The sequence below is a fragment of the Schistocerca cancellata genome, chromosome 10, assembly GCF_023864275.1.
Source record: "Schistocerca cancellata isolate TAMUIC-IGC-003103 chromosome 10, iqSchCanc2.1, whole genome shotgun sequence".
Taxonomy (NCBI): domain Eukaryota; kingdom Metazoa; phylum Arthropoda; class Insecta; order Orthoptera; family Acrididae; genus Schistocerca; species Schistocerca cancellata.
The window spans coordinates 109377518-109404783 of NC_064635.1; the positions used below are offsets into that span (position 1 = coordinate 109377518).

Below are 27266 nucleotides of genomic sequence, written 5' to 3' on the forward strand. Positions count from 1 at the left end.
GTTGAGCCAGCGTCACCCAGTTGTTGAGTGCACATAGACACGATATTCACAGAGCGTATCTAAGTACTACGCTTTGCTTCCTATACGTTCAGTTCGGGAAAAAAAAACATAATCAAGAATTTTGTGCCTTTACTTTTACGCTTAAAGTATTCATTAGAGAGTCACAATCACCAGATGCCGTTCTGATTGTTAGTGTTGCAAACAAGCGAATGAAAAACATCCATTTAGTTGGTTATAGTTTTACATATCGAGTGGGTTACTACTTATTGATTTGCTTCGTCCGTGGGAGCAAACGAATGACAACGATAAAATCCTAACTAGTTTAGCAACTCGAATGAATTATTCATTCTTTCTCTTCAAGTGGATCTAGTCCGTTGTCTCACTGTAGGACGAACTATGTACTCGTTCTTCCAACTGATACCAGTCTTTAATGTGTTAGATGACTACGCTATCCATTCACTCTCCTAATCGAAACCAGGTTACAGTACTTTTATTGGCTGAACTAAACCGTTGGTATCCCACTCTGGTACGTGTACACCTGGGGACACGTCAAGACATCACAGGGTGTTCCTCAAAGCTAAAATAAGCAGTATATCTGTTCATTTTAGAATGTAATGAACAGACTAAATATTATTTTCATCATTGCAAACTGGTTAATGTATTTTTGTTCCAGGTGCAATTAGCGCTCATGCAACTGATTTGATGTATCGTTTGGAATACCAATTTGAACATAAAAATTCCCTTACTGGTACGTGAATAACAAAGGAACATTGACCAATTTTGCGGACAGTTGGCATTCCATTTTACTGAGAAACTGTGGTGATGTCGATAAATTAAAAATCATTTGAATCGAGCGCTTGATCACGTACGCATCCACTTATTTGTGTAAGCTATGTATGAAAAGAAAATTTCGTCACAGGCTATGTCCGTACAAATTAACCCCCACAGCAAGAAACGTGTTTGCATTTCACATCCTACGAAAAAAAGCAGGACCAATGACACAGGTGTGAATAAGCATTATTCACATCCTCATATTGGTACTTCATTTTCACAGTTAATGATATATGTAGACAACACCTTATACACACTGTGTAGACAACACCTTAAACAGAGTTTAACCAAGTTCGCACCCCTCCGGAAACGGTGCATTCATATCTGAAGGCAAACAATCGATCTCTTTGGTTCATTAAATCACTACTGTTCGCTGCGCTCAGTTAGCAAGTACAAAAAATAAAATAAAATAAAATAAAAAGAAACTGATTTAGTTTCCTGGAACGTACGTATTTTAAATCCGGACACATTCGATCTTTTATGAAATAAGTTCTCTGAACACTCTGAAATATTATTCGATTATTAGGACTAGACCTTCTGAAATGCTGACAACGGTGCAGACAGAGTAACACGCCAAGCCAACAATAAAACGAGCAGGTCCTGTGTACCTCTCCGAAATATCTTCAAAGGAATGACGAAAGTGCACCTCTGAATGTGGTCTGACGATAAAAAACCACAGCAGTCGTTAAAAGTATGAAAGAAAATTAAACATTAACAGCGTAATATATAGAGTAAAAATACTGTAATTTCTCAGAATTTCTACGCTTAATTGTAAAAAATGTTTCTAGGTTCTAGATGAGGTGACGTCAAAATTTTGCTGCATATAGTCGCTAACTCACCTTGACACCCGCAAATATATAAATAAAATTTTTAATTATTGTTTCAGAGAACTAAAAAGCGGATAAGTTTCAGAATGGCTACGGAACTCTGATTTTAAATTAAAAGCAGACTGGGAGTGCTTATACAGGGGTGATTGAAAAAGAAGGAACATATTAGACACGTTTATTACTCAAAGTAAAAAGAAACACATTGCGCGTCTCACTGAATACAAAAAGTTTGAAAGTTTTGCACAGCTGCAGTGTTGTTAGCTTGTAGCAACAACGCAACTACACCACGTATTTGTACAGAAAACTGGTCCGTCTCCGACTGACTGCCAGACACACGACAATCCAGAAATACTATCGGTCGCTGCAGAGATGGTACGACAGTGCACTTATCGATACGTGCTGCTGCTGCCACTCACGGACAAGTAGGGCAGGAAGTTAGTGACGTCAGTAAATGGAATAAGGAAACGAGGCGGCAATACCTGAATAGAAGATAATAATAAATGGCATGAACACGAGCTGTGCACGGCTCAACACTGTCTGTGGAACACCTTGAACCTTTCTCTATCCAGTGATATGCGCAAAGTAATCCTGTCTTTCATGTTTTGTCCGTAAGAAACAACTGAAATATTTTCTTTCTTTTTGAATCACCATATATACTCGTATTGCCGGTAGATTATGGGGACAAATTCTCAATTTGTGTCCATGTTTAGCATTGCTGTCTGTCAGAAGTTTCATGTCATTGACTAGGTCATCAGAATTTGACAATAACGTTACGCATCCCTTCATGCTACAAAGTTAAATTTAACATTTTTCGGTTATGGTGTTGTAATTGCGTACATCATTGTTGCACTTGAAGTTAGTTATTTTTAACTAAAATGACGAGGGAAGAAATATATTGGGAAACAACGTGGAAAATCCCTGACTCGTTAAACAGATGCCTACATGATGAATGTAAGTTACTAGCGCTTACTATTCTTACAGCACGTTTTTGAACAATGAATACGTTCCATGGTAAAGGTGAATTCTATTAGAACATTATTCCGTACGACATTACCGTCAATGAGTGAGAATATATATTTTAACAAACTGATTGGTCTCTCGCGAACTCTTGCAGTGATTCAAAGGGCAAATGTGGCTGGGATTGTTTTAGATGTTGAAGAATATGCGGTTTTAGTCAACAGTCTCATCAGTATGAATACCTAGAAATATAACCACAGCAGTAGAGCTTCCTTACATGTGAAGAATCTTTCCTGGTTTACATTGGTGGGATAGTTAGTTAGTTTCATGTTCCAAGGATCATTTTCTCGATAAATCGTAACGATGTGGAAGGAGTGATTTTATTTTCACATCGCAGTTTAATTTGTAACTAAGGCTACATGCTGAACATTTAAAAGTCTTTGAAAAAAGACATTATTAGCCGTCAGCTTTTACATTATAAACCTATATGTCTACCGGTTTCGGTCGTAGACCATCATTACAGGAAGGCTGGCAAGATCAAAGCTGAATACATGTTATGTGCACGAAAAAAAAAGAATGTAACATGCCAAAACTATGGGTATACTGTACGTACATGTATATTGTTGCATTACATTATTTTATGTACATTATAAGCATTCAGTTTTGATTTTGGCAGACGTCCTGAGATGATGGTCTATAACTGAAAGCGATGGACATGTACGTTTATAATAAACAGGCGATGGTTAATAATACTTCTTCTCAAGTACTTAAAGGCTGTTTGTTGCCACTTAATCAAACATTTTTAAGTTTTAAGTTAATTGCAGATGTGAGTTAATAATTCCTACCATCTTTTACACTTTACAATGTTATAAATCCTTCTACAGAGTAGAAGAAGCTTTCAAGGAGCAATTTTTTTCAGTTTGTTTTCAAATTTTACTTTGCTGTATGTTGGACATTTTACATAACAGGGTACGTTATCTAGAATTTCTGGGGCAGCGTTGTGCACCCAATTTTGTGCTAAAGGCGATCTTAATGTGGAGTTAGGGATGTCATTTTTCCTTCCGGTATTGTAATTACTTATATCATTTTTCCTTTTGAGCTGTAGTGCGTTAGTTACACAATACTTGATAAAGGAAAAAATATATCGCCAAGCTGTAGTCAGAATGCCGAATTCCTCAAACAGATGCCTACAAGATGATCGTGGGTGAGCGTCACATATTATTCTTACAGCATATTTTAGAGCAATGAAGACTTTTTTTCTTAAGAATGGATTACAACAAAATATCATTCCATACTACATTATAGAATGAAAATATGCAACGTAACTTACTGATTTGTGTGTCGCCAAGGTCTGCAAGTATTCTACGGACAAATATGGCTGAACTAAGTAGCTGCAGGGGTTCCAAAATGTGTTATTTCCAATATAAAGTCTGATCAATACAGTTACATTAGAATTTAGAACTCTCGATCGTGTTAAGTATTTCGTCCCCATGTGTTACATTTCCATTGGCGTATTTGCTGCAGATGTCCAGAACTGAATGTGTGATTTCTCCCCAGCCGGTATAATGTCCCAGAAGTACATTTGTACGGTTACCGAGTACACATTTCTACATTTCTAAGTTCCTTTGGCTATAAATGACATTATTCATTGGTTAACTGTAACATCAATCCCATCTTTTCAAAGCAGACGCTGAGACCATTCACAGAAAACCAGACGATGATAGTTTTACGAGCTTTGTCCACCATTTCTTCTGTGTCTGTATGTACGCTAAGATTGATTACAATACTAGTGTCATCTGCCAAAATATCAAATTCTGTTTGTTGCACATTAGACGGAAGAACGTGTAGATATATGAACAATAGTGACCTAAGATTAAGCCTAGTACAATCCCACTTGTGATTTCTCCCCTAACAGAATAATGTCCGCCGACTGCGTTAATTGAATTATTTTTGTTACAAATGACATTATCCATACTGTACCATTAATCCCATCATATTTAAATTTACCTAGGAGATTATTGTAATTAGCAAAATCACATGACGTAGATAGGTAGCAGAAAGTAACAACTGGAGGTATTTTATTATTTAACGTTTGTAAAATTAGCAGAATGTACCTGTGAATGACATTCTTAGTAGAGCAATTATTTTTAAATCGAGTCCGCGACTGGCCTAGGATGTTATTGTTGTTCAGGTGAAGTACTATTACAGAATACATCACCTTCTAAAAATTTTGGAAAAGATTATTAAGTACAACTTTATGCATTGTTTTGGACAGACGAATCATTGTCCATTGGTTGGTTATAGCATGAATTTCATGAAACCTCAATTAACCTAGGGAGATATTCCGATTATTCGACATTTTACCTTTGTTGTTCTTTTATTATTTCGGGAACCGTAATGCATTCTTTTTGTTAGTTATAATACGAATATACTATTCATATATTACATTTTCAGAGTACGCAATCCTTCAATCTGTATTCATTTATGGGAGCAGTGAGCCACACGCGTTTGGATTCGACCACTCAGGAATCGCGCCGGTCCACTGGACAATCACAGAGAAGAGAGGCTCTCAGTTCTAATTTGGCGTCTGCACGCGTAAGCAAAGTTGTCGGCTGCTGCAATATGTATTAGCTGGTGAAACTGGTCGGGGGGGTCTTCCTTCGCAGTGCGTTCGCATTATAAATGCAGCCAGCCGCGAACCACAAACAACTGGAGGTCCGAGCAGAGTGGATTGCTGGCGACAACCCAGGCCAGCAGCTTAATGCAGCGCGGCGATCGCTTGAATCAAGTCCGCTTTTCCCTTTGTTCCAGCATTTTACCGTATGTCTGCTTTGGTTTCGTGAATTACTGCATGCAGAGATTTCAAAGACTGCAGCATTTACTGGAGATACACTAATGGGACATAATCAAACATTCATGGTGCTCGTTACGAAACTTTTTCAACCAGAACAGCGCTCACACAGTGACTGACTCAGTATTTTCAGCTCTTGGATTAAGTTTCTAAGAATTAGCTGAGAAGTAATGGGCAAATATTTGAGCTATAAGTGACCAGCCAATCAGATTATGAATAACGGCCTCACGAAACTATCTAATGCTGCTGTAATAAATATTTCATTATGTACAAACGCTTCTGGATAATCCTTTTCGCCGGGCGCGGTGGCCAAGCGGTTCTAGGCGTTTCAGTCCGGAACCACGCGTCTGCTACGGTCGCAGGTTCGAATCCTGCGTCGGCCGTGGATGAGTGTGATGTCCTTAGGTTAGTTAGGTTTAAGAAATTTTAAGTTTAGCGGACTGATGACCTCAGATGTTAAGTCCCATAGTGCTTAGAGCCATTTGAACCATTTTGATAATCCTTTCACTATCATTCTTTTCTCTGAATCAGAGACATTAATGTGTGGTTATTCTAATTAACGTCCTACTCAAAAGTAACAATATGAAAAATGTCTCCCACTGTTTCGTTTTACAACGTGGGGAGGCGTCGAACGTACAGAGTTTTTCATAAGTACATCTGAAGTTTCCGAAGACATCTTTGGGGAAACTACTAGACGTACAGAAAACTTACAATTCAGTGGACAGAGCAACTATACAAGTTGAATGGATCTCTATATCGTAAGGTTTTGCTTGTTTTCTAAAGGGACACTGCTCGGCGGTTACTAAGTCCGAGATAAAGGGTTGGCCTTAATACAAAATTGAACAGTCCCAATTAAAATGATGCTATCCGACTACTCTCAATTATAGTTCATCAGAAAGCTATAATTAAATAGAGCAACGGACGTTATGTTTCATAACTCTAATACTTAAGCTTGCCCATTGGTTAACTGTCTTTTACAGAAACCAAATTGAATATTTCTAACAACATATAGTTTCCCAGTAGTCAGCAAAATATAGACCCAGGCAGGTGCTTTCATATATAGACTGAAGTGGCAAAGAAACTGGCTTAGGCACACGTATTCAAATACAAAGATATATAAACAGGAAGAATATGGCTCTGCGGTCGACAACGCCTATATAAGACAACAAGTATCTGGCACAGTTGTTAGATCGGTTACTGCTGCTAGAATGGCAAATTGTCAAATATTTAAGTGAGTTTGAGCCTGGCGTTACAGTCGGCGCACGAGCGGTTGGACGCAGCATCTCCGAGGTAGAGATGGACATTTTCCAGTGCGACCATTGCACGAGCGTACCGTGATTATCATGAATCCGGTGAAACATCAAGTCTCCGACGCCGCTGCGGACGGTAAAAGATCCTGCAAGAAAGGGACCAATGACTACTGAAGAGAATCGTTCAGTGTGACAGAAATGCATGTCTTCCGCCAACAGCTGGGCCATCTTGTCTTTGCGGTACTGCCGTCCCGTTCCTTAGTCGATTTGCTGGCGTAACTATGTTGCAGGCCAGCCTGTCCGTGAGTGGCAGCAGCAGCGCTGTCGATAAGAGCACTGTCGTATGATCTTTGGAGCGACCGCGAGTATTTCCGGTGTGCCGTGAGTTTAGTCGGCACGCAGCGCCAGTGAGGTCCGGGCAGCCAGTACTCGTCCACCGCTGGCGACACACATGCACTGTCCGGCGGAAGGAGACTGGAGCGGGAAAACGACCGTTGGTTGGTCGGACATCTCATCGGGCGACGTGTATTTGGTCTTTTGACCGTTTCTGGGCCTCGTCAGTTGGGCATCTTACCGGACGTGGATCGGTTCCTTCCTTGGTGCAGAGATGTCGTGGCCAGTGTATTGTGTTGGCAGAAGAGCCAACACCGTATTGCTAGAGAAGGCCGAAATGTACGCTTTTAAGCTCACGCAGGCTGGCATGAGGTCTGGAAAATGACAATGTAATTAATATAGCCAATAAGGTACGTTGCTGCTGGAATACTTAACTTTAATCCATAATTGGTGTACATCGCTCTTGACTGTACAGGTTTCACAATCTCAATATTAACTGGTAATGGTGCCTTGCTAGGTCGTAGCAAATGACGTAGCTGAAGGCTATGCTAACTATCGTCTCGTCAAATGAGAGCGTAGTTGTCAGTGTAGCATCGCTAGCAAAGTCGTCTGTACAACTGGGGCGAGTGCTAGGACGTCTCTCCAGACCTGCCGTGTGGCGGCGCTCGGTCTGCAATCACTGACAGTGGCGACACGCGGGTCCGACGTATACTAGCGGACCGCGGCCGATTTAAAGGCTACCACCTAGCAAGTGTGGTGTCTGGCGGTGACACCACACAGTGGGCAATAGTTACGTCTGCCTGGTTGGGTCCGAGCCGGTGTGCCCGGGTCGCCGTGTCTCCGAGTTCCGAACGGACATCAAAGAGTCGTGATGGAGCTGTACTGAGCTCCGGATAGCCATGACTCGCTTGATCGTTGCCGACACACACAAATTGAGTGGGTACGATCTTGGTTGGTCGTTCGGTCGGTCGTCTCATCGAGCGACGTGTATTTCGTCGCCAATCGCGTATGTGAACTCGGTGTGTGTGTTGGCGTGTGATTTCTCCTTGTTTTGATTGGTTTTAGAATTGTCAGAGTTCTTGGTGCAAGTGTTTACGTGGAACTGTGTGTAGCTTCTGTGATTTGCACTGAGCAGTTGTCTTCGTACTGGAGTTGGCAGTCGGTCGGTTGGGACAGAGCAGCGAGTGTGTGTTTCCTCTACGTGTGGTTTGACAGCCTTTGGTGTTGTTCATATTTCTGAGTGATTACTGTGTCTTGACTGTATTTAGACGCCAATTTTCAAGGCGTAATGCTGCTGGTATCCCCGTTCTCGCTGATTTTTCCGTTGTGATGCTGTTGGTCGAGAGGAAGGGAATTGATTAGGTTGTTGGTCGGTCCTTCAGTCGTCTCTGGGTCGGGTTGCCATCCGATTATTTAGTATTACGCTTGGCTGCCTGTCTCACCTAAAATTACGTTAGAGTTACCTCTCAGGCCGACCCTTGGATCACTTCTCAGCAGCACTGTTGTTTTAGATTGTGACTTCCTTTTAGTCACAAGTACTGTGCCAGGCCTTCAGCCGTGTATTAATTTAGTTTGTTTTAATGTCAAGGTAAGGCCTTCAGCCCTCTTAAATTAAAAGTTTGAAGGTTCTTGCTTAACCCTTTCGGACCCGAATTTTTTCTAGAGGAAGAAAAATTTTTCTTTATGTGGTAGTGGTTTTAGGTGATTTTTTAATGATTTTAGGAGCAAGATTTATACAAAGATATGCACCCGTTTCCAAAACGTACTTTGTTTACTTGGCTTCACTTTAAGGACTAAAATAACTAATTATGAAATATTCTCTATTCTGATAAATAGTAAAATGATCATTCAATAATTTCCATGTAAAATAACAACAACAATATTCAATTATACACTGGAATCTAGCGAACCATGGATTCTGGTGGTCACGAGTTGCTGCACGCTGCTACATTGACTTGCGGATATTTTTACAGTGATGCCCAACGGTTGGCAGCACTTGCGCGTGATGAGAAAGTTGAACATTTACGAGTGTGTAGCTCAGGTTCGCCTAGGGAAGAAATACTTTTGTTGCAGCTAACAGACTGTAAAAGCTAATGTACACAATTGTAGCCAGAGGGTCTGAAAGGGTTAATTTAATTTTTTTATTAAGAAAGAAAGAAAGGGATTTTACCCATTGCAAATCCTTACTATCCATGCCTTAAGCCTCAGATCTTCTGTGTCTAGCGTGCGGCCTTCAGCCGAGTATTTGCGTAAGACTTTCTTTTTTAAGTAAGGCCTTCAGCCGCGCGTATTCCTTAAAGCAATTGTAATAACCTGTGTTTGGGCTTTTAGCCCGATTCTTTTGAATCCTTTTAAGGGCATGTGTGATTAAATGGTTTTAGGAAAATAAAGTTCGTGTGTGTTTTGTGAATCTGATAGTAACTGATTTTGGCCCCTTTCCACAACCATAACCTGATCTACTCTGGCCTGCGAAAATAGATTTCAATGTAACTTGGAGACAGCACAAAGTAAAGGTGCAAACTGTAGTTATAAGAATTTCTTGAAACCATTAGCAGCCTCCCCTCTACACTAAGACATAGAATAACACGTATTCCCGTTGGTTCACTCGTGTCCAAAAGATAGTGGATGGATTAGCGACCAGTCTGAAGTAACGGATACCATTACATGCGGTTAAAGGAAGGTTCCTTAGCGTCAAGTAATTAACTACATCTAGCAGCAGCATTAAGGACCATTACTTCAAATTGATGTAATGGTATTTGTGACTTGGGTGCGGTCGTTAGTTTCCCCTTAAAATATTACACACTGCTGCAGCTTGTGGCAGTTTCGGAACGTCTTTCTTTAAATACACATACGTTAATCACCGGGAGTGTTATAGAACAGTACAGAAAGAATCAACTGTAGGATTCTGTATCACTTTCTGACGAATTGGCAGTTACGGTTAAGGGCTTTCAGATATCACAGAAAGAAATGCAAGTTACTAGACGAACAGTAAAAAGATTAGACCTATAGTGCAGATTATCAATAATATCTCACAACTATATCATTAACGATTATCTGCACTTCTTTCGTGAGACATGTTTCACTGATTGCAGTACACTCTTTTATCAAGTTACTTGAATTGCGTGATAAGTACATAGACACCTCGTGCGACGTAAGCCACAAAATCTAGCAAGGACTTGTCGAATGTACGCCCCTTCAGTTAATACCTATAGACGGAGAAAAATCTGATGAAAAAAGCACTTCAGAATCCACGTGAAAATTTTACAGCAAGAATAAAAATACGAATCTTGCTGTCTGATGGATTTAAACTTACATAAGGATTACATCAGGGCTGCAGCTGTTCGCCACACTTTATAAATAGTTAGATAATCGGAAGAAATAATGTAAGAAAAGGAATGTCTCCATATACGTTAGTACTACACATCCATTACAATTTATTGATGACCAGTTGATTTTGACACATAATGAAGAAGAAACTGAATGTATCGTCAGGAAAATTAATACAGATTTATCAGAAAGGAAACTTCAGATCAACATGAATATAAAAAAAACTGCGTGGTGATAGGAGGAACAAGTTACTATTTCATGTAAACAGAACAGTTTTCTGAGTCAGTCAAGACTTGATGCTTGCAGATAGTATTTGAACTATTAAACGTACTGAAGACCACATGTATTTGGAAGTAAAAATCATACCTGATGGTAAAAAATATAGGGAAAAAAGATCAAGAATAAATGACGAAATATTCACTAGTGGAAAAGTAAACGGCATTTGATCGGCTCAGCAACTTAGAAACAAAATAAAAGAAAAATCTTCAAAATAATTATTAAAAGCATTGTTATATATGGATGAGAAGCAGGGAAAATTAAATCCCAGTTAATGAAAAGATTGAGGACAACTGAAAGGAACGTTTGGAGACGGTCTGCAGAAAGGGTCATAAATAAAGTCACCAGAAAGAAAATTCAATTAGTGACTTTCTGAAAGAAAAACAACTCATATGGTATGGAATTACGGAAGGGATGTCAGGGAGAGATAGCCGCAACAGATAATGGATAGGGTACCACCCGGAGCGAACAGGAAGTGGAAACCAACGACCACATGAACAGAAGGAACTCAGACATGTACTGGAACAAGAAATAACGGAGAAAATTTATGGACTGATAGGTACAAATAGAGAGCTAAAATTAAATTTGACTTTTAATCTTGAGGAATAATAATAACGATAAATGTATCTTTCCCTTTTTACGTGTTTACAAGGTTCAGTGTTAGACTTCCACTGTTCCACAACGTACGCTGTAAATGTAAAATCAATGTGATTGCTTTCCTTGGTTCATTTCGTATCCTATCAAGTAGTTCTGAAACAGGCTGATAGCTCCAAAATAAATCAGTGTATTTTACGGATAAGAAATGAAAATCTTTAACACATCATATCCTGTGCGTTGTAATGGATGACTGGCAAAATTGAGTGCGTTCTGGGAGGTGTTATTTCTGAGAGCATTCACACGGATGTTAGAGTTTTTTTCTTTTGCTCCAGTCACCTTCCATAAGGCGGTTTTACGACAGATAATATTATTTCTGCAAATTAACAACCCGCCCCTGTGTTGCAATATCATGCCACTCAGCCGGCAGTGTGTAACAGGCTGGATATCTCACCGAGTTCGTGCCTTTATGAAAAGTGCGGCAGCTCTCGTGGTCGACGTAAAACTCTTTTCCATCACCCGAACCCATCTCTGCAACACGTCACGTCACGGCATTACGGCGCACCGCACAAAGGGGTCTATCTTTCCGTGAACTGAAAATGTGAACAACTCATGTGGGGTTCCAATTACGTTATCCGATCACGCAGCGCCGCCGCGGAAACCGCAACTCCCGCCAGGCGTAGTATCTCACGCACCATCGCCTCCCATGCACCGCTCCGGCGCTTTCAGACGTTGCAGAGGTTGGAAGGTACACGCCCTGCAGCGCGTATAACGCGATTCTCGCTCAAAGACTTCATCATCCCTAACACTGCTATGTTGGAGCTCCACAAGTCCATTGTCTGGTTTGTGGGGTTTCGTCGTTATAAATCATACACTTTGTTCCACAAGGCCTAATTTTAGGACCGTTATTGTTCCTTTTAACTTTAATTCAGTAGCATAAAAGCCGCTTTGCTTCTACTTACAGACGGTAACAGTGTTGTAGTTAATTTTTATAGGCACTCTATTAGCATCTGCTGTGTTGTATCGTCGCCGAAAATCGTTAATTTAATTTGTGGAGTTTGGTGTGGAAAAATTACAGGTTTTATAAAAATCGATAACTGCCAGATATGTTAATTGTACTGTCTATCTTTATTTACTTTCTTTGTGTATGAATACGAGCATTCTAGAAATGAGAACCACTGAAAGAACAGTAACAACAGTAACTGAAAGAGGTTTCTAATCTTCTGTTCATAACTCGCAATAAATCAATCACGTTGTTTCAAAAGGCCACACGATAGTTCCACTGTTCTTTCTAGGACAAGTAAAATAATACAAACAGCATAAGTTGTTTCTAAGATGATATGAGCATTATACTGAAAAGACATACAAGAACAGGAAATTATTAACTTGTTTCTTCCAAATGGTCTCTCTCTCTCTCTCTCTCTGTCTCTCTCTCTCTCTCTCTCTCTCTCTCTCTCTCTCTCTCTCTCTTGCTCTGTCTCTTTCTAATCTCACCCCCTCGAAAGGAAAGGATATCTCAATATTTCCATTTATGCAGGTCAGAGATTAGAGACTGTTGTTGTTGTTGTGGTCTTCAGTACCGAGACTGGTTTGATGCCACTCTCCATGCTAATCTATCCTTTGCAAGCTTCTTCATCTCCCGGTACCTATTGCAGCCTACATCCTTCTGAATCTGCTTAGTGTATCCATCTCTTGGTCCCTCTCTACGATTTTTACCCTCCACGCTGCCCTCCAGTACTAAATTGGTGATCCCTTGATGCCTCAGAACATGTCCTACCAAGCGATCCCTTCTTCTAGTCAAGTTGTGCCACAAACTCCTCTTCTCCCCAATTCCATTCACTACTTCATCATTAGTTATGTGATCTACCCATCTAAACTTCAAAATTCCTCTGTAGCACCACATTTTGAAAGCTTCTATTCTCTTCTTGTCTAAACTATTTATCGTCCATGTTTCACTTCCATACATGGCTACACTCCATGCAAATACTTTCAGAAACGACTTCCTGACACTTAAATCTATACTCGATGTTAACAAATTTCTCTTCTTCAGAAACGCTTTCCTTGCCATTGCCAGTCTTCTTCGACCTCTCTACTTCGACCATCATCAGTTATTTTGCTCCCCAAATAGAAAAACTCCTTTACTACTTTAAAGTGTGTCATTTCCTAATCTAATTCCCTGAGCATCACCAGACTTAATTCGACTACATTCCATTATCCTCGTTTTGCTTTTGTTGATGTTCATCTTATATCCTCCTTTCAACACACTTTCCATTCCGTTCAACTGCTCTTCCAAGTCCTTTGCTGTCTCTGACAGAATTACAATGTCATCGGCGAACCTCAAAGTTTATATTTCTTCTCCATGGATTTTAATACCTACTCCAAACTCTTCTTTTCTTTCCTTTACTGCTTGCTCAATATACAGATTAGAGACTATAATGACAAATTTTCTGCACAGCTAAAGTTAAACCTGAAACAGAATCGTCAAATACTGAAGAGTTTCTAAATTGGTCAAAAGGATTTTTGAAACATGTAAAACTCAATTTAGTCAGATATAAAAGAAACTCGAAGTTTCGAAAAGAGAAACATCCCATAAGTTGAAAAACATACCTTTCTTTACTGAATATTTCCCCATTTAACTATGTTTTAGAATTATTCATCCTAATGAAAAGATATTTTAAAAGAAAAAACATGCAGATCCCAAATAGTGCCATTTTTAGGAGCTACTGTTCAGAAGCTGATATGATTTCCAAAACTTTTTCACTACAAGGAAAGAAAACCTGAGTTGTAACAAGGAACAGCAAATAGGTAAACGATAACAGCGATACGAGGAAATAAAAAAACTAGTTTGGAAACGTTTTCTCGAGAATCTTAATATTACCATCGCAATTTCTTGAACAAAACGGAAACACATATCTGATGGATAGCACATTTCATTGGCTAAGATGGTCGGCAGAACAGCAACATAGTAAAGGTAGTCCAAGGTTCCTTTAAATATTTGTATAGTTCATGATATGAATCAGAAGCGCAGATACTAAATTATGAAAATATCAGTATTCAAACCATTCCAGCAACGAAGGACGAAAGTTCCCTGGATATTAAGCAGTGCCGGCAAACGTGATTAGCTCTAGAGGAAAGGAAGATACACTGCAGAGGCAAAGAAACTGGTGCATCTGCCTAACATCGTGTAGGGCCCCGCGAGCACGTAGAAGGGCACAATAGGACATGGCAGGGACTCTGCTAATGTCTGAAGTACTAGAGGGATTTTACACCACGAATCCCGCAGGGTTGTTCAAAAATCCGATAGAATACGAGGGAGTGGAGATCCTTGTAGAAGAGCACGTTGCAAGGCATCCCTGGAATGGTTTGAATATTGATATTTTCATTATTTACTATCTGCGCTTCTGATGTTCATGTCTGAGGAGTTTGGTGGGCAGCGGAAGTGTCTAAACTCAGAAGAGTGTTCTTGGAGACACTCTGTAGCAATTCTGCACGTGTGGAATGTCGCATTGTCGTGCTGGAGTTGCCCAAGTCCGTTAGAATGTACAATGGACATTAATGGATACAGGTTATCAGACAAGATGCCTACGTGCTTGTCACTTTTCAGAGTCGTTTCTAGACCTATCAGAGGTACCGTATCACACCAACTGCATATATTCTCCCCTGACCTTTTTGCGGCCGCAGCGATGTCGGAGATTTGATGTTTTACCGGTTTCTTGATATTTACGGAACACTCGTGAAATTGTCGTATGCGAAAATCCCCACTTCATCCCTAACGCGGAGATGCTGCGTCCCATCGCTCGTGCGACGACTATAACACCACGTTCGCACTCACTTAAAGCTTAATAATCTGACGTTGTAACAGCAATAACCGATCTAAAAACTGCGCCAAATCCTTATTGTATTATGTAGGCGTTGCTGACCGGAGTATCGTATTCTGCCTGTTTACATATCTCTGTATTTGAATACGCATGCCTATACCAGTTTCTTTGGTGCTTCTGTGAACATCCGAGAGAAGCAGCTGTGTTGGATAATGGTCATCAATGCCCTCGACAAGCAAGTGGACCATCATAAAGTTACATGTGCAGAAACGACAAGACCACAGCTAAAATGTTGTCCTCCACTCCTTGACAGAAACCCTCTATGGGGCTGCTGTACAGATTCTCACAGCGGTAAGTAAGGCTGATGATGTCTATGAGCTCTCCATAAGAGTGTGGTAAACAAACCCCTGGGATCTGACGTCTTTCTGCTGCAGTTTTACCGCGCATCCCACGTCATCACTGCTTGACACTGAACTGTGATGTATCAAGAACAGATAAACCCTGATCTGCTAGTCGCACCTGAATTCGTAGAAGGACAGCTATTCTTGTCCGCAAGCCGACCGGGGGGTGGGAGAACTGGACATTATCGGTCTTTGACCAAGTTAAATTGTGACTTCAAGATTTTTACCCGTATTCTTGCTGCCAGCCTTCGTTTCTATGTATCAAGCGTGCTTTGTCCGTGGCGCTAAGTGGTTGTCGTAACATCACAGCCCTGACAACGACGTGCGGCATTCGCGGTGCCTTAACGACGGTACAGTTTGACGACGTCTTTGATAGAGCGACTCATGACTTTCTACAGAACGTGCTGCGACGGATGACCTTTCCCCACAAATTTATATATATCGCCTTGTGACTCCTCTGATGTGCCACGTCGCGAGTGCTGGCCAATGGCCACGTGACGGGCCGTGTTACTATCATGCGGTCGTTTTACCAAGGATGTCCTCTGTCGATGCCCATTTACCCCATCGCCCTTGAGCGACTGTTACACGGTTTGTGGTGCCGGCTGACTGGGATCACAACGAACGGGAGGCTTTCATCTGCCGCGTACGCGTACACAAATGAACTGCTGTTCCTGGTTCTATCAGGAGATGATGTACGAGGGGCACCAGAATGGATCAACCAATATAAGACTGCTGCAGGAAGCCGTGGGAATCTGACGAAGTCTGGTGCTGTGTTTGTTGGTAGAGGTCTTCCAGCAGGGAGCGTGGTCACATTGCCATTACTAGACTAGCTCAGAGGTTTGGGGATCACCTTCACACGTGAGATACAGCTGACGTCCTCACTTAACTATAAACGCCTCCTTCCAGTTATCCGCACGGGTATTCGTGGCAACCTCCTGTGACCATTGGTCATGACAAAACGGATGGATTTTGTTAACACTCACTGGGCTTCGCAACTACCCCATCTGGCACAGATTTCACCGATGCCAAGGGGCAATAATACAGAGGCTGTGCAGGCGGCGATTGTCTGCTTTGTAAGTGCAGGTCTCATCATCGAAGACCCTACAGCACACTATCTCTTCCTTATCGAGATGGCGGCCTTGGTGTTGTCAACGTCCGTCTAAGACAACACGCTCTTTATGTAAGTACGATGGCTAAATCATGGACTCGCCACCGAACCGGATTAACGTGAAGCCTGATTGATGAACTGGCCCCTGCCTCCCGAGTACTGCCTGTTGCAGTAGCACATGTTTCTGCCTCCCTCTGATACGAGGTGCATTCAAGTTCTAAGGCCTCCGATTTTTTTTTTCTCTGGACTGGAAAGAGATAGAAACATGCGCATTGTTTTAAAATGAGGGCGCGTTCATTGTCAATACGTCCCAGAGATGGCAGCACCGTACGGCAGATGGAATTTTACCGCCAGCGGCGAGAATGAGAACTGTTTTAAATACTTAAAATGGCAACTTTTTCCTTACTTGAACAGCGTGCAATCATTCGTTTTCTGAATTTGCGTGGTGTGAAACGAATTGAAATTCATCGACAGTTGAAGGAGACATGTGGTGATGGAGTTATGGATGTGTCGAAAGTGCGTTCGTGGGTGCAACAGTTTAATGAAGGCCAAACATCGTGTGACAAGAAACCGATACAACCTCGGGCTCGCACAAGCCAGTCTGACGACATGATCGAGAAAGTGGAGAGAATTGTTTTGGGGGATCGCCGAATGACTGTTGAACAGATCGCCTCCAGAGTTGGCATTTCTGTGGGTTCTGTGCACACAATCCTGCATGACGACCTGAAAATGCGAAAAGTGTCATCCAGGTGGGTGGCACGAATGCTGTCGGACGACCACATGGCTGCCCGTGTGGCATGTTGCCGAGCAATGTTGACGCGCAACGACAGCATGAATGGGACTTTCTTTTCGTCGGTTGTGACAGTGGATGAGACGTGGATGCCAGTTTTCAATCCAGAAACAAAGCGCCAGTCAGCTCAATGGAAGCACACAGATTCAACGCCACCAAAAATATTTCTGGTAACCGCCAGTGCTGAAAAAATGATGGTGTCCATGTTCTGGGACAGCGAGGGCGTAATCCTTACCCATTGCGTTCCAAAGGGCATTACGGTAATAGGTGCATCCTACGAAAATGTTTTGAATAACAAATTCCTTCCTGCACTGCAACAAAAACGTCCGGGAAGGGCTGCGTGTGTGCTGTTTCACCAAGACAACGCACCCGCACATCGAGCTAACGTTACGCAACAGTTTCTTCGTGATAACAACTTTGAAGTGATTCTTCATGCTCCCTACTCACCTGACCTGGCTCCTTGCGACTTTTGGCTTTTTCCAACAATGAAAGAAACTCTCCGTGGCCTTACATTCACCAGCCGTGCTGCTATTGCCTCAGCGATTTTCCAGTGGTCAAAACAGACTCCTAAAGAAGCCTTCGCCGCTGCCATGGAATCGTGGCGTCAGCGTTGTGAAAAATGTGTACGTCTGCAGGGCGATTACGTCGAGAAGTAACGCCAGTTTCATCGATTTCGGGTGAGTAGTTAATTAGAAAAAAATCGGAGGCCTTAGAACTTGAATGCACCTCGTATATCAGGACCTTTTTTTATCGAATACAATTATTTCCATAGCGACTTGCCTAGTGCTAGGTACCCTACAATACGTGATACTTATCGCCTAATGACGAAGGATCGTACTCGCAACGTGGTGCAAAACCAGTATTCTGAGGTCTCACTGCCGGTGGTCTGGAGTTCTGTGAACCATGTTCTCCTCGACACGAACACTCGTAGGACCTGGTATTTGATTGTCAATGTCAAATGCAGGACATAGCTTCACCTACAGTCCATTAACATGACAGATTCGCCATTTTGCCTCCATTGTCACATGCCTAACATGGGTGAACATCCAGTGATGTGTGGATCTTTTGCAAAGGTGTGGGAGATGGTTTAGAAAATCGCCATTGCATCGAAGACACTTCTGTTCCCAAATGAAGACTTATTTCCCACGTATGAAGACCAATGCGGTGAACTGGATAAAAGGCGTATCGATCTCTTATTTGTTCCATGAAGGAGTTAAGGATTTTTGACTTTTTTGATATTCCTGCAACATCGTTTTACCTTTCCCATGCACAATATATACCGTCAATGCTATGCAAACATTTTCGGTAGTGCCTAGTGTCTTCTTGGACCCCCCTCCCCTTTCTTTCAAAAAAATGGTTCAAACGGCTCTGAGCACTATGGGACTAAACTTCTGAGGTCATCAGTCTCCTAGGACCTAGAACTACTTAAACCTAACTAACGTAAGGACATCACACACATCCATGTCCGAGGCAGGATTCGAACCTGCGACCGTAGCGGTCACGCGGTTTCAGACTGTAGCGCATAGAACCGCTCGGCCACCCCGGCTGGCCCTTTCTTTCAGATGCAGTGTCCCGGATATGAGAAGGTGATTTCATTGTGAGTGTGTAATACTAGTACTCTGACCAGTTATTAATATTCTATGAGGAGACCATCCCGGAACATACCTGAGTGCATCTACTCCCAAGTTGGCGGATGCCATTTAGTTTGTTTCTCCAGGGCGGCGTTTTTACTTCTGTTTACGTTTTGTTTGTTATTGATGTTCACTGCACCTCATTATTTTCGCCTGGGGGGCGTCCTGTCTGATTTTAATTGCTTCTCTTTTTGTTAATGATCACATGTAATATATGAACCTGTTGTATGATTTCCACCATTTACAGCTTTTTGCTTAAAAAATAAATAAATAAATAAATAAAAATTAAGTTCGTTGTAAAAAACTGGTTAAGGGAAAAAACGCTAAGGCAACTGCTCTTGAAAAGCGGGAAATCAGGTCGAGTCCCAGTCCGACACAAATTTTCATTGTTGTCATTCCATTGGTACAACTGATAGTGGTCCATATTCACAACTTCGAATATATTTCTCGTATTTCATAACGGCTATAGTCGCCTCAGTGCCTGTCCCTTCGAACATGCGTGCATTTTCGAATGGCACTACATCGTAAATCGGAAAAACATAGGCTCTGCAATACTACTAGTCATAAATGGTGAAATTATTGTTATAATAACAGTTTGACAGACAAATATGTCCAGAATTTTTAGCAGGCTTCGTCTTAGTGACCAATATTATCTTATGAAACGTCCCCTTAGAACTATTTATACATGACTGTGCTGACTGTCCTGACACACAATAATTTTAGCGCCACGCAATCTGACTTTCAATAATCCCTACAAAACAATGGCCCTGACTAACATTAAACTATACCTTTCACAAATAACTTACCTCACAAAAATCTTCGTTACTGGAACTACTGCAATACAGCGAGCGCCACTACTGCCAGCTAAATAAAAGATTCAAACTACTGAAGGCACTAACTATTGATAGGGATAGTTAGCAAATGAAAGATAGTAATAGAGAACAAACAATGTATTTACCTTAATAGTCATAATATATATAGCAGTTCATGACAAATTACAAAACTCCGCCATCTCTCTCCCCACATCCACCACTGCTGGCGGCTCACCTCCAACTGCCCAACGCTACGCGCTGTTAACATCCAGCTGCCCCTCTACAATGGCAGACAACAATGCAAACTAGCCACAGACTGCACACAGCACAGCCAGTGATTTTCATACAGAGCGCTACGTGGCATTACCAATATAAAAATCTAAACAGCCTACTTACCATCTTTGCAGACCAAATATTCACAGAAAAGTTCTTTCATACCATTTTTACCACATTATAGATATGTCCACAAATTACAACCTGTATAACACATTGAACCACATCATTACCCAACTGTTGTGACAGACACATGGCTACCTCATATTCATCTTAAAGAACCTTATTATTTACACTTAAGTAGGAGGACAAAGAGAGAGCTGGTGCATTTTGTTAGAGCAGGTTGTCTATATCAGAGGCATGTATGCACTCTGGGGTAAACCTAATGTTCTCCTTTGATTCACATGTCATTAAACTATTGTTCTGCTAAGAAGATTAAGACTACCTGGGGATATCCTTATGTTTTATTCAGAAGTCCTTAACCTATTATCCCTCAATCCCTTCTCCGCCTCCTCCTCCCAGACTCTCAGGAAACCTCCAACTCACCACCCCAACCTGCCCATCGCTGACACAGGAACACTTTCACGAATCTGAATTATTCAAATAGCCCCATCTCACTATTATCAATTTGGTTGAAAAGGTATAAGTATACTTTCAGGTCTGCATTAATGGAATAACCCCCTCTCACTCTTATCAATTTGACTGATAAGAGTGAGAGGGGCCTATTTGAATAATGAAGACCTGAAGTGTATCTGTATCAGTGAGGGGCAGGGGGTACGTGGGTTAGGGGTTTCCTGAGGGGTTGGGAGGTGGATGGGGAGGTGAAGAGGGAGAGGGAGTGGAGGAACAATAGGTTAAGGTCCTGTCAATCAAATGGAAGGATATCTGCAGAGGTCTTAATCTGTTTAGCAGAACAATAGGTTAATGGCCTGTCAATCAAAGAAGAACAATAGGTTAACCCCCTGAGGGCAACCCTGCCAACATGTAGGCATCCCACACTAACAAAATGCAACAGCTCTCTCTTTGTCCTCCTACTCACATACTTCCTTTCTGCATTTTATTTCACTAGTTTTACTATGTGAGACACAACAACCAAGCACAGTTGCTTAGATGCTGTGGCATTTGACGATAACGGCGTTGTTACTGAAAGGACATGCCTACCATTGTTTGCTTGAGCAGCTGAAGGACCACCTTCAACAACTGAACCACAACGAACAGCATTAGGTTTAGGTCTGCCTGCTATGTACACAGTCATTGCTAAAAGTCAAACGAGCAAAAAAATTCATAGAATCAATGTAGGAAAGAATTTGTTTACGTAAAGACCGCGTTTGATGTGACGTAGACTTCAACTATGTTGAGCTTCTTAATGGAAATAAAAGTACATACTTACAAAAGGTAGCAGGGAAGATTGGCGATGTGGAGCATTGGCCGTATCACCATTTATGAATTATTGTAGTTAGTTTACGAAAATGCTTTAAACATTTATCGATTTATACAATGTCAGAATAATCCTGAATCTAATCACATTCATCGTTGTAGATATTCATTTAGTAAGATCGTTATCTGGAGGTACACAATACTATATATTGAGGAAATAAAATAAAATTCATTGCCTTTTTCGGTCGGCACTCTAACTACATGAGGCGTTTGTGGGAAGACAATGGTGCTTTTTACTGCCAACCTCCTTGGTCGGTGGCGTATTCTAACGGCAGTTTAACTAAATTAAACATCAACTGGCTTTCGTGCCCCTATGGACAATGTGCCTCAATCTCCCCTATGTACTGAACATAACAACTGCAACCACGCTCTGTGTGAAGAGCTGAGGGCCTTTCTCATCAGTAGCAACTTAGTTCCACCACCCAATATAGAGGACCATTCACATCCCAAACCCTCCTCCCCCCTTCTCCCTTTTCCCTGCGGACCCTTCACATCCTAGTATTGAGATCACTTGCGAAACAGTTGTGTGACGTATCCTAAGGTACCGCTCAATCATTTGTGACCCATACCAAATGGAGTTAACAGGCTGTGTTGGGCGTATTCAAAGAAGAGCGACACGTTCATTCAAGGGTTTGTTTCAGTCAGGAGCGAGCGTCACCGAATGGTGAAAACGTGAAATGGCGGATGGTTGAAGACAGCTGTAAACTGTTACTGGACAACTTACTTTGAACACTTCCTCTTGACTTAGAAATGTACTAAAGCTACCTGCGTAAAGCCACCATTGAGACTGTCAAGTCAAAATTAGGCCAATTATAATGCGCTCAGAAGGGTAGTTAAACAGAGTTATTCCTCCCTTCCCCTTACTACTTTTCATATGCGAATAGAAAGGGCAGAATCATCGGCCCTGCACTTCACGATGGCTTGAAGAGCATGGATGCAGATGTTGATCAATGTGGAGAATCTTGCTTCGCACTCCAAAGCACTCATCATCTTTAGAAATCTGATAAATGTAAGTACATAGTGTTCGATTTAATATACGAAGTGAAAGATGTGATTTGGCGTAAAACAATTTAATTGATTGGAACAGAAAGGTATAAAACTAAGCAGATGCCGTCTGTGAATAAAATTCACGTTGGCACATGTTAATCAGATTAGTGTAGAAGTTATCTGACATAATGACTTACCGAATGCGTTCCGTCTGTGATGTTCAGATGCGGAGATTCCTGCTTCTACCTGCGCCAACAGTAGCGTTTACAAGATGTTCCTGGGCAAAGTCAGTCCATTTGGGCTGAACTCTCTGCGAAATACCAAATTGACGGTCGCGTTCTGCAACAAAATAGAAACAAAATACTAAAGTTACTGAAAGAAGCAATTCAGATATACCAAAACACAAAACATTATTATTTCAGGTTTACTAACTTTTAATATCCATCGTGAATTTATAACTTAATAGGAGTGGAAGTGCTTGTTTCTATTGATCAAGAAAAGTCAAATCTAAAATTTCACCACGAGTGTTTCATTCTGCAGTGGACTGTTCGCTGTTTCGAAAGTTCCTGGCATATTAAGTAGCATGCTGTTCGAGGATTGCAACCCGCAACCTTACGTTTGTCGGATGATGCTTTTAGCGGCCAATCAATCCAGGCATGACTAATGACGCGCTCTCGCACTTTTACATTTGCTACTATCTGATGTGTTGGCAGAAGAGCCAACACCGTGTTGCTAGAGGAGGCCGAAATGCACGCGTTAAGCTCACGCAGGCTGGCGTGAGGTCTGGAAAATGACAAGGGATTATAGTAGCCAAAAATAGTACATAGCTTCTGGAGTACTTAACTTTAATTCATAATTGGAGAACATCGCTCTTGATGATACATAATTACAATCTCAATATAAACTGATCATGGCGCCTTGCTAGGTCGTAGCAAATGACGTAGCTGAAGGCTATGATAACTATCGTCTCGGCAAATGAGAGCGTATTTGTCAGTGTAGCTTCGCTAGCAAAGTCGGCTGTACAACTGGGGCGAGTGCTAGGACGTCTCTCTAGACCTGCCGTGTGGCGGCGCTCGGTCTGCAATCACTGACAGTGGCGACACGCGGGTCCGACGTATACTAGCGGACCGCGACCGATTTAAAGGCTACCACCTAGCAAGTGTGGTGTCTGGCGGTGACACCACACTATCTGTTCCATATACTTTCCTCCAGCAGAGACACTGCAGAAAGATATGCGGAAGAAAATCTTTGATGTAGGTGAGAGGTTGTGAAGAAAGTAAAGCGGGAGCTGGTCGTATATTTGTATTGCTCAGCCGGCAGATCACCTGTCTGCGGAAGGCAGAGTTCAGGGTTTCGGGTCCCACTCTGGCACACGATGTCAGTATGCCACGAAGCTACAAAGCTAGATCTGTTAATATAAACCCATGCAAATTAGATGGTTTTTTCGGAGTTAAATATTAAGGGGTAAAGTTAGAGTTTCGCATCCTGTCGCCTTCAAAATTATTAGAAACGAAGCAGTGGTTTTGTCGGAGAAAGACGTGAGCGAATAGGTCGCGGGTTTTTTGAGGGAATTTTTTCAACATCGTTAGGATATTTGGTGGAATTGGCTCATTGAACGTGAAATTAGATAAGTACCTTGAATACTGCGTACTGTACAAACTCTGGTTTCTGTCACGTCAGAGATAAATTCAAATCACTGTAAGAAATGAGTATTACGAGGATAGTGTCATGAGCTAAGTTCCTAACTGCTAATTTAGTAATAGCCAACAGGGCCAACAATGACCCTTTCAGACATGCAGGCTGAGTTAAGATTTTCAACCCCTTCATATCAAATTGCAACTTTGTTCGGTACGTTGAACATATACACTCCTGGAAATGGAAAAAAGAACACATTGACACCGGTGTGTCAGACCCACCATACTTGCTCCGGACACTGCGAGAGGGCTGTACAAGCAATGATCACACGCACGGCACAGCGGACACACCAGGAACCGCGGTGTTGGCCGTCGAATGGCGCTAGCTGCGCAGCATTTGTGCACTGCCGCCGTCAATGTCAGCCAGTTTGCCGTGGCATACGGAGCTCCATCGTAGTCTGTAACACTGGTAGCATGCCGCGACAGCGTGGACGTGAACCGTATGTGCAGTTGACGGACTTTGAGCGAGGGCGTATAGTGGGCATGCGGGAGGCCGGGTGGACGTACCGCCGAATTGCTCAACACGTGGGGCGTGAGGTCTCCACAGTACATCGATGTTGTCGCCAGTGGTCGGCGGAAGGAGCACGTGCCCGTCGACCTGGGACCGGACCGCAGCGACGCACGGATGCACGCCAAGACCGTAGGATCCTACGCAGTGCCGTAGGGGACCGCACCGCCACTTCCCAGCAAATTAGGGACACTGTTGCTCCTGGGGTATCGGCGAGGACCATTCGCAACCGTCTCCATGAAGCTGGGCTACGGTCCCGCACACCGTTAGGCCGTCTTCCGCTCACGCCCCAACATCGTGCAGCCCGCCTCCACTGATGTCGCAACAGGCGTGAATGGAGGGACGAATGGAGACGTGTCGTCTTCAGCGATGAGAGTCGCTTCTGCCTTGGTGCCAATGATGGTCGTATGCGTGTTTGGCGCCGTGCAGGTGAGCGCCACAATCAGGACTGCATACGACCGAGGCACACAGGGCCAACACCCGGCATCATGGTGTGGGGAGCGATCTCCTACACTGGCCGTACACCACTGGTGATTGTCGAGGGGACACTGAATAGTGCACGGTACATCCAAACCGTCATCGAACCCATCGTTCTACCATTCCTAGACCGGCAAGGGAACTTGCTGTTCCAACAGGACAATGCACGTCCGCATGTATCCCGTGCCACCCAACGTGCTCTAGAAGGTGTAAGTCAACTACCCTGGCCAGCAAGATCTCCGGATCTGTCCCCCATTGAGCATGTTTGGGACTGGATGAAGCGTCGTCTCACGCGGTCTGCACGTCCAGCACGAACGCTGGTCCAACTGAGGCGCCAGGTGGAAATGGCATGGCAAGCCGTTCCACAGGACTACATCCAGCATCTCTACGATCGTCTCCATGGGAGAATAGCAGCCTGCATTGCTGCGAAAGGTGGATATACACTGTACTAGTGCCGACATTGTGCATGCTCTGTTGCCTGTGTCTATGTGCCTGTGGTTCTGTCAGTGTGATCATGTGATGTATCTGACCCCAGGAATGTATCAATAAAGTTTCCCCTTCCTGGGACAATGAATTCACGGTGTTCTTATTTCAGTTTCCAGGAGTGTAGTTCTCGAAAGTCTAGAAGCATTGACCCGGGATGAAAAGCTGTTTAACAAAAAGGTTGACAAAATTACATTATGTAATATTCGTTGATGGCTCAGCTGGTACAATATTCACCTCACTGTTCTGTTTAGCGTCCCACCGAAATCTTGAACACTATCTAGCGTGAATACAATACATGTATTACACGGTCCAGTCAAATTAATGTGACTACCGTTTATGCTGAATGTCAAGGTGTAACAAAGCCCTGCTGCAGGTGGCAGTAGTAGCCGTGGAAGGCACACAGAGTGTACCGGGTACCGGTTGAGGAGGGGGGGGGGGGACGAAGCGATTTAGACGGCGCCCAAAAGCGCATGATCATCGGCTTTCGGGCCTAGGGTGGGAGCGTTTCCGAAACTTCTAAGCTTGTGAAATGTTAGCCTGCCACCGTGGTTAGCATACACGGTGCATGGAAAATTGGCGCTGCCCAAAACGTGCGCAGAGGCAGATGTGCTGCAGCACAGACCATAGATGATAGTGGTGACTAGCAGCAGCGGACGTGTGTGTGAGCAAATAGTCGTGCGACTGTCCAGCAAGTGGCCACGGGAATGAACCAAGGGGCTGTCAACAGTGTGCCCTCAATGACCATTGTGCGAACCTTGCTGGTTATTGGTTATGGATCCGTCCAGCATGTTCCCAATTTATGCGCCCACGGTGTGTACCGTTCACCAGCGACGGAAGCTGGAATTTGCACGCTAGTACAACAATGGACGTTCACTGCGTGGTGACAGTTGCCTAACAGGTGGCCTTTTTGGGTGAATCATGTTTTAGACATCAGACAGATGGCTTTTGGCGTGTATCTGGTACCTATACCCCCTGTTTTCTCACAATTTCGAACATCTTGCACCATTTCATATTGTCGAACGTTTCTACTAGGTCGACAAGTCATATGGCAGTGTGTTGATTTTTCTTTATTCCTGCTTCCATTATCAACCGCAACGTCAAGACTGCCTATGATGCCTTTATCTTTCAGAAATCCGAACGGATCGTCATCTGATACATTGTTAATTTGCTTTTCCATTTTTACCTAGATATTACTCCGCAATACGACGCTGATGTTTCTTACCCCCTCAATACTTTTTTCAATGTAATAAGGAAGAAGGGTGCGGACAGATGGTCCCGGTGGGCCACTTGTGGCCTGAAGACGGAGTGCTTTAAGGAAGAGGCGTACCAAGTTTGGTTGAAATCAGTCCAGGAGCTTTCTCCCCACAGGTTTGCAAGGATACGCCCATGTCACATACATTTGACTTTTTTTTTTGGTCATCAGTCTACTGACTGGTTTGATGCGGCCTGCCACGAATTCCATTCCTGTGCTAACCTCTTCATCTCAGAGTAGCACTTGCAACCTACGTCCTCAATTATTTGCTTGACGTATTCCAATCTCTGTCTTCCTCTACAGTTTTTGCCCTCTACAGCTCCCTCTAGTACCATGGAAGTCATTC

The 27266-nt window shown here is 42.7% G+C and overlaps 1 protein-coding gene across 1 annotated transcript in view; it reads right to left on the reverse strand.

Annotated features, from left to right (window-relative positions):
* Positions 1-27266, reverse strand: part of LOC126106385 (connectin) — a 749467-nt gene that overhangs the window by 500501 nt on the left and 221700 nt on the right. Inside the window, exon 2 of the mRNA XM_049912650.1 lies at positions 22701-22842. The gene's annotated coding sequence lies outside the window, so the exon portion shown is untranslated. The remainder of the gene's footprint in view (positions 1-22700; positions 22843-27266) is intronic.